The sequence below is a fragment of the Mesoplodon mirus genome (assembly GCF_964341445.2).
Source record: "Mesoplodon mirus genome assembly, chromosome: X".
Classification (NCBI taxonomy): Eukaryota; Metazoa; Chordata; class Mammalia; order Artiodactyla; family Ziphiidae; genus Mesoplodon; species Mesoplodon mirus.
In genome coordinates, this window is record NC_138981.1 from 81,875,833 (window position 1) to 81,888,263 (window position 12,431).

Genomic DNA, 12,431 nt, shown 5'->3' on the forward strand with positions numbered 1-12,431 from the left:
TATCCCCTAACATCTATGAATGAGCCTGGCACATAATAGGCATTCAATAATTGGTCCAAAGGATGAATGAAAATATAAAAAGAAAAGGCTAAGATTGGTTGTTTCTCTGGTCCTTTCCAAATCTAATACTCTGTAACTGGAGATGAAGCTTAAAATAGTTGATTTTAACATAGGCACAATGGGAATTAGACTAAATTCTGCTTGGGGGCTAATGTTTCTGACCTATTTTTTCATCTACTAAATGATAAATTATACACCAACTTATAACACGGTATTCTCAATTAAATGAGATGAAAAACTCTGGAGACTAAAGGGTGTGTGTGTGTGTGTGTGTGTGTGTGTGTGTGTACCTTCTATAATCAGTCTTTGTATATATAGTCATTGAGATCCTGGATCTTGGCATTTAAAATGTTCAGTAAGTTTTTAGAAGTGAAAAAAGAGAAGTTTTCCTGGCCAGCTGTTTTTATAGCTCCTGTCTACTATCTGGCTTTAAATAATAACAACAGAAAGAGAATGTATAACCATTATTTACAGATACTGTCAAACCGTGTGCACTGAATTTCTTGCCCTTCTTCCACTACTTGTCTCTTACTTTCAGAGAGTTTAAATAATCTCATACCCACTCCTGGGCTTCTGACTGTCACAGCTCATGTGGCTTTCACTTTTCTCTAAGTATAAATTGCATCAGTTCGTATCTTTTCTAACAAGACTCAGTTACTACAGTCACATTCTAAGTAAAACCAAAAAATGCAGAAATGTTCATATTGCAGTTACATCTTCTAATATGATTCTGCCATTGCAGTTTGAAAATATAGGTTTTATTGTTCAATTAACAATAATGCCAAACAGAAAATATCTGTATCTGGAAACACTAGACGTCGGATTTGCAACCTTCTTAAATATATAGGTTTTAATTTATTTCTGCAAAACCCTAATAAATTACCTACTTTAATTCCTAGTTATTTTTACTGAATAAATTGCTTCCCTACAAAAGTGAATGTAAATGTGCTACTAGCATAATTTCTACGACTAATTATCTCCAAAAATATCCAGCAAATTCTCGTCCCCTGACTTTCTGAACCTTCTAACCCCTTATAATTTCTAAATGAGTGAACCTCCCATCTTGGCAACACCTGGTGTTATGAGCAGTGATGGCCAGAGAAGCAGAGTAATGAAAATGGGAAAAAAGAAAAAAAAAAAAAAAAAAAAAAGCCCATATGTGTCCTACACCAAAACACAGTTGCTCCTGCAGGGCATAAGGCACTGAAAGTCAGGAGATGACAAGGAGGTAATATTTCTGTAGGATAAGGCTTTATATTTCTGTCTCTTTGTTTCTGCCAATAAAATGAAATTATGAAATTAACTACCATGTTCCCTACTACTATCCTAAGAGATCTTAACATTTGTAATACAAGCGCCTCAACTGTTTATCTCTAATGTTATTATAAAGACTCCCATAATAGACCTTTCTAATTGAATGGTGAGCAAGTGATCACTGATATCAGACTGCTAATAAATCTACCATGGATGAAAACAATAATGCTTTCTTATTTACTAAGATTTTAGCAGAATCTGTGCTAGAATCTGTAATAATTAATAGTTAAAACCCTTGTTGGGGGGAAGATATAGCCCAGATTGTCACAAATGGATTTGAAACCTGCTCAAAAGCAAACCAGCTAATTCCACACACAGCATTACTCCCAAATTTTTAATCAGTTACTAATGAACATAACCAGAATGATTGAAAAGTCTGACTCTCCTCTTTTGACACTTGAAACGTTTCTGAGATATACATAAACAAGAAATTTTTAAAAAAAAGAAAAAAACAGTGGCTCCAAAAACCCAGTCATTCACCCAAGAAACATTATTAGGTGCCCTGAGTTATTCAAGTAGTTCTCCTGTACTTTTATGTGGTAGGTTAGGTCTCTGTGGCATTCCCACTCCCAGAAGCCAAACCCCCAAACTCAGCAGTAGCCAAAGTTCTTAAAAACTGCCTGGTATGCTCTAAAATCTAATTGACCTTGTTTAAATACAATCCTGACAAAAGATACAAAACAGTGTATTCATTTCCAAGGGCCGCTATGAAGAAAAGCACTATTAACTGGGTGGATTAAAACCACAAAATCTTATTCCCTCACAGTTCTAGAGCCAGAAGTCTGAAATCAAGGTGTTGGCAGTGTCATTCTCCCTCTTCAGCCTCTATGAGTGGATCCTTCCTTGCTCCTTCCAACTTCTGGTGGCCCCAGGCTTTCCTTGGCTTGTGGTAGCATAATTCCAATCTCGGCCTTTGTCTTCACATGGCTACCTTCTTTGTGCCTGCATGTGTCCAATTACCCTCTTGTCAGGACCTCAGTCATCCATTATGACCTCATCTTAAGTTGATTACACCTGCAGAGACCTTATTTCCAAATAAAGTCGCAGTCAGGTACAAGTCACAGGGATTAAGCTTGACATATCTTTTTTTTTCTGAGAGGGGAGGGTCACAATTCAACCCATAACACCGGACAAAATGATGTCGGGATGCCCCCCTTCAGGTTCTATCTTTCCTTAACTTTTCTACTCAAACATTGAACAAGAAATCCAGTTACGGGCCTCCCTGGTGGCGCAGTGGTTGAGAGTCCGCCTGCCGATGCAGGGGATACGGGTTCGTGCCCCGGTCTGGGAGGATCCCATATGCCGCGGAGCGGCTGGGCCCGTGAGCCGTGGCCGCTGGGCCTGCGCATCCGGGGCCTGTGCTCCGCAACGGGAGAGGCCACAACAGTGAGAGGCCCGCATACCTCAAAAAGAAAAAAAAAAAAAAAAAAAAAAGAAATCCAGTTACATTCTATATTATTAATTTTGATATATTTTTTGTAAAATGCTGACTAAATGTGACACGGAGTAAATGCAAGCACAGAGATTCAATTTACTTATATTTTTTTTAAATATCACTTTTAAACTATCTTCCAAATCCCACACTGGATAAATACACATCTCGAAACTAGAATCAAGTACACAGTCATTAAAGACCAAAAACCACAGATGTCACAGGCTCCATGTGGCCAATGCCTTTAAGCAGACAGCTGCTCCAATCTGTACCAACTGACACTTCCAGGTGGTGGACAAATGAAGCCCCAGGGAGGCTACATTGCTTCAATCTAGCCTCGGGATAACTTATATCACAGAAATCAACTTTTATTATTTTTTAAATATTTTCCCCCTTAGGTGATCTAGGTGATTCTTAATTGCTTTCCTTCTCCTTAAATTTGTCCTGGGGAAAAGTGAGTAGTACCTAACTTCTGTCATTTGGTGAGACTCGAATCTTTACGTGATGGATGAAATCACTGCCCCTACTGTGGGATGACAACCAGTCACAGTGGCAGGATTGTATAGGGGTGTCTTAAGGAAAGTATAATATCTAGGACAAGCTCTATTATGGGCTAGTGATAAACTCTTGTAAAAGAAAATGATGAATCGATTCAACACTGTCAGAAAAATACTTTTCTTAAAGCATATTTGAAATGTTTTGCTGCTAGACCTGATTAACTTAAATGCAAAAACAAAATAAACAGATGGCAATGACATTTGCCATCCTATAGGGAGAATGGTGTACCAGGTCCCTTGCATCTAAACCTTTCTGAGCCTTTTAACTCTCAAATCTAGGTATAAAGCTCCCTCAAACTCTGAGATGGATGAGGTTCCTTGGCAGGAGGAAGAAAGGGAGTCCTAGGCCAGCCAATAGCTTACCCGCCTTGCTGGTGTCAAAATTAAGGTGCCTTGCTGGTGTCCCCATGCTGACCTGTACTCTGGTTCTCACCCTATTTTTTGGGTATCAAATTGCAATAGGTGTCCTAGTTCCTATAACTAGATCTTGGTCTTCTGCCTATCTAAGTCTCTGCCTGGATTTCTATACCATTCCTCCAGGTCTAGAATTCTGACTGATCACTGAGTCCTGGCAGAACCTCAGCTCCATCCTAAATCCCAGTTCCTATTGCTGGATGAGTAACGTCTACTTGGGACTAATTTGCTGCTCTTTGTGTCTGTACTGTCTGTCAGAACCAAGTGGCAGACCTCCTTGGGTCTCATCTTATATTCTCATATCCCATATTCCTGTCCTGCCCTTCTAGCCATCAGTCAGGTATGGGTTCCAGTCAACCTTGGTCTGACCCATTCTAAACTCCAGTTATGAATTGGGATAATAGTTTGTTGCAAGTGATAACTCCAAATAAGCAATCAGTCAAAATATAAGCACCCTGTAGAAATAATAAGTATAGTCACATATTAACTTGCTTCAGAGATAAACTGGGATACTTTGACATTTTCCACTATTTCTTTTGTTGTGTATTTTGAAGGTTTGGGACTTCCATCTCCCCCTAGGTAACCTAGTTCCTTCTTTTTTTAAATTTAATTTAATTTATTTGTTACACAGCAGGTTCTTATAAGTCATCAATTTTATACACATCATTGTATACATATCAATCCCAATCGCCCAATTCATCACACCACCATCCCCACACCCCCACCGCTTTCCCCCCTTGGTGTCCATACATTTATTCTCTACATCTGTGTCTCAATTTCTGCCCTGCAAGCCGGTTCATCTGTACCATTTTTCTAGGTTCCACATATATGCGTTAATATATGATATTTGTTTTTCTCTTTCTGACTTACTTCACTATGTATGACAGTCTCTAGATCCATCCACGTCTCAACAAATGACCCAATTTCTTTCCTTTTTATGGCTGAGTAATATTCCATTGTATATATGTACCACGTCTTCTTTAACCTTTCATATGTCAATGGGCATGTAGGTTGTTACCATGACCTGGCTATTGTAAATAGTGCCACAATGAACACTGGGGTGCATGTGTCTTTTTGAATTATGGTTTTCTCTGGGTATATGCCCAGTACTGGGATTGCTAGATCATATGGTATTTCTATTTTTAGTTTTTTAAGGAACCTCCATAGTGTTCTCCATAGTGGCTGTATCAATTTACATTCCCACCAACAGTGCAAGAGGGTTCCCTTTTCTCCACACCCTCTCCAGCATTTGTTGTTTGTAGATTTTCTGATAATGCCCATTCTAACTGGTGTAGGTGATACATCATTGTAGTTTTGATTTTCATTTCTCTAATAATGAGTGATGTTGAGCAGCTTTTCATGTGCTTCTTAACCATCTGTATGTCTTCTTTGGAGAATTGTCTATTTAGGTCTTCTGCCCATTTTTGGATTGGGTTGTTTTCTTAATATTGAGCTGCATGAGCTGTTTATATATTTTGGAGACTAATCCATTGTCCGTTCATTTGTTTGCAAATACTTTCTCCCATTCTGAGGGTTGTATTTTCGTCTTGTTTATGGTTTCCTTTGCTGTGCAAAATTTTTGAAGTTTCATTAGATCCCATTTGTTTATTTTTGTTTTTATTTTCATTACTCTAGGAGGTGGATCAAAAAAGATCTTGCTGTGATTTATGTCAAAGAGTGTTCTTCCTATGTTTTCCTCTAAGAATTTTACAGTGCCCAGTCTTACATTTAGGTCTCTAACCCACTTTGAGTTTATTTTTGTGAATGGTGTTAGGGAGTGTTCTACTTTCATTCTTTTCCATGTAGCTGTCCAGTTTTCCCATCACCACTTATTGAAGACACTGTCTTTTCTCCATTGTATATCCTTGCTTCCTTTGTCATAGATTAGTTGACCACAGGTGCATGGGTTTATCTCTGGGCTTTCTATCTTGTTCCATTGATCTATGTTTCTGCTTTTGTGCCACTACCATACTGTCTTGATTACTATAGCTTTGTAGTATAGTCTGAAGTCAGGGAGTCTGATTCCTCCAGCTCCATTTTTTTCCCTCAAGACTACTTTGGCTATTCGGGGTCTTTTGTGTCTCCATACAAATTTTAAGATATTTTTGTTCTAGTTCCTTAAAAAATGCCATTGGTAATTTGATAGGGATTGCATTGAATATGTAGATTGCTTTGGGTATTTTAGTCATTTTCACAATATTGATTCTTCCAATCCAAGAACATGGTATATCTCTCCATCTGTTGGTATCATCTTTAATTTCTTTCTCAGTGCCTTAGTTTTCTGCATACAGGTCTTTTCTCTCCCTAGGTAAGTTTATTCCTAGGTATTTTATTCTTTTTGTTGCAATGGTAAATGGGAGTGTTTCGTTGTTTTACTTCTTCTTTTCCAATTTGTATTCCTTTTATTTCTTTGTCTTCTCTGATTGCTGAGGCTAGGACTTCCAAAACTATGTTGAATAATAGTGGTAAGAGTGGACATCCTTGTCTTGTCCTGATCTTAGAGGAATTGCTTTTATTTTTCACCATTGAGAATGATGTTTGCTGTGGGTTTGTCATATATGGCCTTTATTATGTTGAGGTAGGTTCCCTCTATGCCCACTTTCTGGAAACTTTTTATAATAAATGAGTGTTGAATTTTGTCAAAAGCTTTTTCTGCACCTATTGAGATGATCATATGGTTTTTATTCTTCAATTTGTTAATATGGTGTATCACATTGATTGATTTGTGTATATTGAAGAATCCTTGCATCCCTGGGATAAATCCCACTTGATCATGGTGTATGATTCTTTTAATGTGTTGTTGGATTCTGTTTGCTAGTATTTTGTTGCGGATATTTGCATCTATATTCATCAGTGATATTGTTCTGTAATTTTCTTTTTTTGTAGTATCTTTGTCTGGTTTTGGTATCAGGGTGATGGTGGCCTCATAGAATCAGTTTGGGAGTGTTCCTTCCTCCACAATTTTTTGGAAGAGTTTGAGAAGGATGGGTGCTAGTTCTTCTCTAAATGTTTGATAGAATTCACCTGTGAAGCCATCTGTTCCTGGACTTTTGTTTGTTGGAAGATTTTTAATCACAGTTTCAATTTCCTTACTTGTGATTGATCTGTTCATATTTTCTATTACTTCCTGGTTCAGTCTTGGAAGATTATACCTTTCTATAAATTTGTCCATTTCTTCCAGGTTCTCCATTTTATTGGCCTAGAGTTGCTTGTAGTAGTCTCTTTGGATGCTTTGTATTTCTGTGGTGTCTGTTGTAATTTCTCCTTTTTCATTTCTAATTTTATTGATTTGAGTCCTCTCCCTCTTTTTCTTAATGAGTCTGCCTAATGATTTTTCAATTTTGTTTATCTTCTCAAAGAACAAGCTTTTAGTTTTACTAATCTTTGCTATTGTTTCTTCATTTCTATTTCACTAATTTCTGCTCTGATCTTTATGATTTCTTTCCTTCTGCTGACTTTGGATTTTGTTTGTTCTTCTTTCTCTAGTTCCTTTAGGTGTTAGGTTAGATTGTTTATTTGAGATTTTTCTTGTTTCTTGAGGTAGGATCGTACAGCTATATACTTCCCTCTTAGAACTGCTTTTGCTGCATCTCTTAGGTTTTGGACTGTGGTGTTTTCATTGTCATTTGTCTCTAGGTATCCTTTGATTTCCTCTTTAATTACTTCAGTGATCTTTTGGTTATTTAGTAACGTATTGTTTAGCCTTCATGTGTTTGTGTTTTTTTACGTTTCTTTCCCTGTTATTCATTTCTAATCTCATAGCATTATGGTCAGAAAAGATGCTTGATATGATTTCAATTTTCTTAAATTTACTGAGGTTTGATTTGTGAGCCAATATATGATCTATCCTGCAGAATGTTCCATGCACACTTGAGAAGAATGTGTAATCTGTTGTTTTTGAATGGAATATCCTATAAATATCAAATAAATCTCTCTGGTCTATTGTGTCATTTAAAGCTTCTATTTCCTTACTTATTTTCATTTTCGATGATCTGTCCATTGGTGTAGGTGAGGTGTTAAAGTCCCCCACTATTATTGTGTTACTGTCGATTTCCTCTTTTATAGCTGTTAGCAGTTGCCTTATGTATTAAAGTGCTCCTATGCTGGATGCATATATATTTATAATTGTTATATCTACTTGGATTGATCCCTTGATCATTATGTAGTGTCCTTCCTTGTCTCTTGTAACATTCTTTATTTTAAAGTCTATTTTATCTGATATGAGTTTTGCTACTCCAGCTTTCTTTTGATTTCCATTTGCATGGAATATCTTTTTCCAACCCCTCACTTTCAGTCTGAATGTGTCCCTAGGTCTGAAGTGGGTCTCTTGTAGACAGCATATATATAGGTCTTGTTTTTGTTTCCATTCAGCAAGCCTGTGTCTTTTGGTTGGTGCATTTAATCCATTCATGTTTAAGGTAATTATCGATATGTATGTTCCTATGACCATTTTCTTAATTGTTTTGGGTTTGTTTTTGTAGGTTCTTTTCTTCTCTTGTGTTTCCCACTTAGAGAAGTCCCTTTAGCATTTGTTGTAGAGCTGGTTTGGTGGTGCTGAATTCTCTTAGCTTTTGCTTGTCTGTACAGCTTTTGATTTCTCCCTCGAACCTGAATGAGATCCTTGCCGGGTAGTGTAATCTTGGTTGCATGTTCTTCCCTTTCATCACTTTAAGTATATCATGCCACTCCCTTCTGGCTTGTAGAGTTTGTGTTGAGAAATCAGCTGTTAACCTTATGGGAGTTCCCTTGTATGTTATTTGTTGTTTTTCCCTTGATGCTTTCAATAATTTTTGTTTGTCTTTAATTTTTGCCAATTTGATTACTATGTGTCTCAGCGTGTTTCTCCTTGGGTTTATCCTGTATGGGACTCTCTGTGCTTCCTGGACTTGGGTGGCTATTTCCTTTCCCATGTCAGGGAAGTTTTTGACTATAATCTCTTCAAACATTTTCTCGGGTCCTTTCTCTCTCTTGTCTCCATCTGAGACCCCTATAATGCAAAGGTTTTTGTGTTTAATGTTGTCCCAGGGGTCTCTTAGGCTGTCTTCATTTCTTTTCATTCTTTTTTCTTTACTCTGTTTCACAGCAGTGAATTCCACCATTCTGTCTTCCAGGTCATTTATCTGTTCTTCTGCCTCAGTTATTCTGTTATTGATTCCTTCTAGTGTAGTTTTCATTTCAGTTATTGTATTGTTCATCTCTGTTTGTTTGTTCTTTAATTCTTCTAGGTCTTTTTTAAACATTTCTTGCATCTTCTCAATCTTTGCCTCCATTCTTTTTCTGAGGTCCTGCATCATCTTCACTATCATTATTCTGAATTATTTTTCTGGAAGGTTGCCTATCATCTCCACTTCATTTAGTTGTTTTTCTGGGGTTTTACCTTGTTCCTTCATCTGGTACCTAGCCCTCTGCCTTTTCACCTTGTCTTTCTGTGAATATGGTTTTTGTTCCACAGACTGCAGGATTGTATCTTCTTGCTTCTGCTCAGGGCATATTTTAATTGTTCTCTTTTGACCCTGCCATCCCACTTCCAGTAATCTATCCTGGAAAAGGGGCTTCAAACTCCAGAACTCCACAGTCCAGAGGCCTCTACTTCCTTCTTAATTCCTTCTTTCTCCTTTTTTTTCTACCAATGGGTATAGGACCAAACCTGTGTCTATCTCTTTATTAGGACTCTTCATTTTAAAAATTGTTTCAAGTTTAAATCTTCATGAGGTTTCTCTGATTTTATACAGGGTTTCATACTAATGTTGGGAACTTTTTAAATGTGATTATAGCTCTCAGGCCCATCAGATAAAGGAGCATTTGCTTAGTAAGAAACCACCTGTTGTGGATTGAATTATGTCCATCCAAATGTCATATATTGAAGTCCTAACCACTGGTACCTCGGAATGTGACTATTTTTGGAAATAGGGCCTCTAAAGAGATAATTAAGGTCAATGAGGTCATAAGGATGGGGCCCTAATACAAATAAGATTGGTGTCCTTATAAGAAGAGGAAGAGACACCAGGGATGTGCACTCAGAGAAAAGGCCATGTGAGAACACAATGAGAAGATGGCCATTTGCCAGCCAAGGAGAGAAGCCTCAGGAGAATGAACCCTGCTGACCCTCGATCTTGGACTTCTCTCCTCCAGGACTGTGAGAAAGTAAAAATCTGTTGTTTAAGTCTCTCAGTTGGTGGGCTTTTGTTATGGAAGCCCTAGCACACTAACACACACTCTTTAAAGTCACAATCCTCAAATCAAGAACAGAGGGAAAAGAGGATGATCTTTGACACTTTGTAATATCTTGTTCTTGATATTTGTTGCTTTCTTAGAAAGTAAGCCATGGGATTCTACAATTTGTGTTAAGAATAATATATTTTAACAATCTTTTTTCAACCACTAGTTATAGCTAGAATTTTTAGAAAGTTGATTAATAGTTAGGAAACCTGACTGTAATCTGTCTAGCCAATTTACCAGTCATGAGATCTTGTTCAGGTCATTTAACCTCTCTGAACCTTGTTTTATGTATCTAGATAAAGGAGATAACAAGTGCTGTCTTGATCACCACAAGAAGTGTTGTGAGGATCAAAAGTGAATGTATTCTGAGGTTGCAAAGCTCTATAAAAACATAAGGTCTTTGTTTTATTAAAGGGCAAGGATTGCTGAACATTTATAAAGGAGCCTTTTTGTCCCCCCAATTTCACCTAATGTTGAAGAATAACTATAAGGTAATGTACTGTATACCCAACAAAAACTGCAGGGGAGAAAAGACCTAAGATGCACATAGTCTTGATATACTTTGGTAATTAAAAGTACCAACTTTGGGGGAGGAGGAGGGATAAACTAGGAGTTGGGGATTAGCAGATACAAACTACTCTATATAAAATAGATTAACAACAAGGTTCTACTGTATAGCACAGGGAACTATATTCAATATCTTGTAATACACTATAACGGAAAAAATCTGAAAAAGTATATATATATATATATATATATATATATATATATATATATATATAAATCAGTTTACTGTACACAGGAAACTAATACAACATTGTAAATCAACTAGACTTCAAGAAAAAAATAAAAATAAAAGTAACAGTTTTGACCCAGAAATACTTGAGTTTAAGCTCTGCTCTGCCACTTTCTTTCTGACTAATGTGATTCTTCCAACCTTAGTTTCCTCATCTATAAAATGAAGAAAATAATGTTTACCTCATAGGTTATTTACCACAGTAATTGAGATAAAAAAATGAATGTAAAGGATGTAACAAAATATTAGTAAAATATATGGTAAGCACTGAATAAATGTTTTTATCATTATTGCTGATAATATTGTTATTGTCACTAAAAGCCTAGCACTATATTTTAACACCCTGAACCCTCACAGATAAGTCTTGCAGAATAACTACAGAAACGCAAAACCTAGAAAGTGATCACAGAAAGGAAGCAGGTTCAAAAGGAAAAAAACACACGTGGTTTTCATTTTCCTGAATGAGAAACCAAAGTCTGAGTTGACAGTGTCAAGCCAAATTGAATGACACAACCCAAATTTGGATTCTACATGGGTGAGACCAGGTGGCCAGGCATAGACTGGAGTGAATCTGATCAGATGGTCACAGGCCAGCATTTAAGCATTGAGGTTCAAACTGGGTTTAAATAAGGAAACAGCAGAATTGAGGCCAGGAGATGAGGAATAGGAGAACAGATGGGGTGGTTCACACAAAAGCATAGCTGGGGTAGGACACAGCAGTTGCCTGTCTGATGGCCTGCTCTCTGTGCTGATTCAAGCGTCCTTGTGAGTTCCAGTGATTAAGGACTAGCAGGTGTGCACAGTATCTGTGAACGAGGCAGTGACCTCCAGGTAATGGTGACTACAGAAAGGTTCTTGATCAACAAGAATTCCTACGAGATCTAAAAGTCCCCTTAGCTATTTTTCCATGTGTATGTGAGCCTGAAAAATTATCTTGTAGATGTCTAGGTACTGTGTTAATCAGACAAAGTGATAGGAACTGGCCTGAGGTTCTAGACTTTCCTCATTTTGATCTTGGTATATGATATCTATGCTAACTGTACCCATCATGCAGGTTACAGATATTCTTTTCTGTTTATGTTAGGATTGGCTAGGGGAGAGGATATGCTGGAAAGGAAAAAAAGAAGCCTTGATGAAAATAACGAGTAACATATAGAGTGTTTATCATATGTTGTTCTAAATGTTTTACACATGATTATCTCATTCAGTCCTCCCAACATCCCTGTGAGGTAGGTATTGTTTATTGTCCTTATTTTCCAGATGGTAACCCAAGGCATGGTGGAGCTAAGTGACTAGTGAATCCAGAATTCATAACTAACCAGTTGATCCCCAATTTCCCTAGCACCAATACTGAGCATCTAGTAAGTGCCTCAATCAATGTTTCTCCAATGGATGAATAAATAAATGTTGAGTGTTAGAAAAGGTTGTAATTGTATGTATACACACTGATCGCCTTAGTTTGCAAGTACACTGGCTGTAAAGAAAACGTTTTCTATGGTTCTTGTACCTACCACTTTCTCCCCTACAGTCAGTGCTTGCAGATCATTGGTACTGATGATGGAAATAAGAATTGGATTTGATGTCTAACAGAAAATTAAACCTACCATGTCCACAGCAGCAATCTTTATTTTATTCCCCA